Raw genomic sequence first — 3,330 nt, 5'->3', positions numbered from 1 at the left:
CTCTGCCTCCTCTGCTTCCCGCGGCCACGGTCTCTTGTCTGGGAAGCACCGGCTGCTTGGATTCCACCCGCCCACACTGGCCGGCTCTCTGAGTGCCATTTGTTGGCTGCTGGTGTTGCTTTTTTTCTGCTTCTTTTGATTTCTTCCTTACCTCTCACCACCTCCCCCTCCTTTTGCTCAAATACCTGGCTCTGTGCCCCATCTTTGCTTCTTCCTGAGGGGCTGCGGAGCTCAGGTAATTTGCGATATATGCTTCCCCACTCCCCATTCTTTTTCACCCCCACTCAGCCTCCTCTGCTTCCTGCGGCCACAGTCTCTTGTCCGGGAAGCACCGGCCGCTTGGATTCCATCCGCACGCACTGGCTGGCTCTCTGAGTGCCATTTGTTGTTGCTTTTTATCCACTTCTTTTGATTTCTTCCTTACCTCTCACCACCTCCCCATCCTTTTGCTCAAATACCTGGCTCTGTGTCCCATCTTTGCTTCTTCCTGTGGGGTTGTGGAGCTCCGTTTGAGTGTGGAGCTGCTTCCCAGTCTGGGCTGCTGTGTTGTTGGGATCCCTGGGCTTTTGTTTGTTTGTTTTGAATTGTTTGTGTGTTTTCTTTTCCTTTTCTTGAGTCGGGAGCACGTTCTGGCCAGGTGGTGGTGTGCGGCTCGGAGCCTACCCCCTTGGCTTGCGCAGACGTCCAAAGGGATCCCTGAGGGCATTTCTTTTCTCGTGGGTATTTTTTTTAATGTTTTTTTGGGGGGCTTTCTTGTTCTTTCTTCTTTTTTAAATTTGTTTTGTTTTCTTTTCCCTCTTTTTCCCTTTTTCTCTTTCTTCATTACTCAATTTCTCGTCTCTCTATACCTTCCTTCTCTTTCTGTTCCCTGAATACCTGGCTCTGAATACCTCTATGCCTTCTACCAGGCTGTACTGCAACACCTGAGAACAACTTCCCCAGACCTCATAGCTGCACCGGTGGGATCCCTGGGAGCTTTGCTGTTCTTTTTCCTTTCTGATTTTTATTTATTCATTCTTTTCTTTTCTTTCTTCTTCTTCTCCTTTTGGTTTGTCTCCATTTCATAGTTTCTCATCTCTCCACTCTGACAGAAAGCTCCCCCAGCACTCTTTTGTTTGTTTGTATGTTTATGGCTCCTGTTCCTCTCTCCTCTATCCCATATCCAACTTAGCTCCACACATAACAATCTCCCCCCTACATCATGCCTACCTGTACCATGCGCTTAACATCACACCACCAAGCAGCACAGGCACGGCCTACTGGAACCTGCCCTGCACTGATTAACAACCCACCTTGGTGTGTACTAAGTGCCACAAACAACGCATCCCCGGAACTCCTCTTCAGTTAGACCTGCCTTGCTGTACCATATCTGAGTGACTGACCATGCCAATTGGAGAAGGAGGCTAAAAGTATTGTACCCACAGACAAGCAAACAACAAAGAACACACAGACTGCCTGCTCAGACAAAGCCAAATAAAAAAAAAAGTACGAAACAAATAAATCTACAATCAACAAACAAGAAAAATGACTACTGAATGCTTGAAAGACAGCAGACAATATCAAAACATTTACAAAAACAGGACAGAATGGTTCCAGTAGGCATCCAAAATAAAACACCAGATGACTTTCCAGAGGAAGAAAAGGCACTAGAACCTGATAGGGAATTCAAATCTCTAATACTCAGAATTCTCCAAGAGTTGAAGCAAAAGTCAGACAAAAATTAGGAAAAAATAGAAAAATTCATGGAAAATACAGACAAAAATTGGAAGAATTCAGGAAAATAAAGCAGGAACAAAATTCCAAAATAATTTCACAACTAGAAATTATACAAAAACAACAATTAGAAATCCAAAAGATAAACAACAAGATTTCAGAAACGGACGGTATCATAGAAGGTCTGAGGAGCAGATTTGAAATGGTGGAAGACAGAATCAGTGGAATTGAAGACAAACACTTGGATACAACTCTGTTTGAGGAAAACTCAGAAAAAAAGAAAAAAGAAAAATGAAGAGACCCTGAGAGTTACGTGGGATACTATCAACAGCAAAAATTGGCGAGTGATTGGAGTTCCAAAAAAGGGGGAGAAAACAGAAAACACAGAGAGGATCATTGAAGAACTGCCGACAGAAAACTTCCCCAGTATCACGAAAGATGAAAAGTTGGCCATCCAAGAAGCTCAACGAACCCCAAATAGGATACACCCCCAAAAGATAATCACCAAGGCATATCATAATCACACTCGCCAAAACCAAAGACAAACAAATAATTCTGAGAGCAGCTGGTGAAAAACAAGAAGTCACATACAGAGGAGAAACAATAAGACTAAGCTCAGATTATCTGGCAGAAACCATGCAGGCAAGAAGGCAATGCAATGAAATATATAAAACCTTGAAAGAATAATATATCCTGCAAAACTCTCATTCAAATACAATGGTGAAATTAGGACATTTCCAGATAAACAGAAATTCAGGGACTATGTAAAAACCATAACCAAACTTACAAGAATTATTAAAAGGAGTTCTTCGATCTGAGAACAAACAACTTCAGCTCACAGACAGAATCTAGGCTGTAGGATCGTACCAGTCAGAAACTAATATAGGAAATGAGCTCTCAAGGACTATCCAAAACCAAAAGAAATACAACAGGGAATCAGAGCAGTTAATCAGTAAATGACAACAACATCAGAACAATAAAAGAGGGAATAAACAGTGTAGGTATAGATCTTCTAATGGAGAGGAAGGCAAGGTGATACCAAGTAATACTAGACTGCTTCAAACTTAAAAAGATAACGGTAAATTTCATGGTAACCAAAAAGAAAGTTAATAAACATACTCATAAAAATAAAGAGGAAAGGAGAGTCCGGCAAGATGGCACTCTAGGCAGAAGCACCACGCCGTCCCTCCACTGCAAAGATCCGAAAAACTAAGCCAAACAGAGAATCAACAATCCTGAAACCGTAGAACATCAAATGAAGAGATAAAGAACTCAGCTGAGGACCAAATAGAGTGAGAATACTGAAAGAGAATGGAAAGCGAGGAGAGATTCATGCAGAGGTCCCTACCAGCTAACACAGCGCGGATCCACCATCTTGGACTCCTATCGGGTACCAGAAAGCAGGCTCATGGAGCGTCCAGTGGGAGACAAAACAGCTGCTTAGCTTCACACATAACCATCTCCCCACTGCATCCTGCCTACCTGCAACAAGCACTTGACATCACACCACCAAGCTGTGCAGGCACGGCCTATTGGAACCTGCCAAGCACTGATTACCGACCGCCCTGGTGGCTGTGGTGAGTGCCACAAACAACACGTCCCAGTGGCTCCTCTTCA

Source organism: Trichechus manatus, unplaced genomic scaffold (genome assembly GCF_000243295.1).
Source record: "Trichechus manatus latirostris isolate Lorelei unplaced genomic scaffold, TriManLat1.0 scaffold00182, whole genome shotgun sequence".
Classification (NCBI taxonomy): domain Eukaryota; kingdom Metazoa; phylum Chordata; class Mammalia; order Sirenia; family Trichechidae; genus Trichechus; species Trichechus manatus.
The sequence above is the reverse complement of the archived record's forward strand: the minus strand, read 5'-3'. Positions refer to the sequence as shown.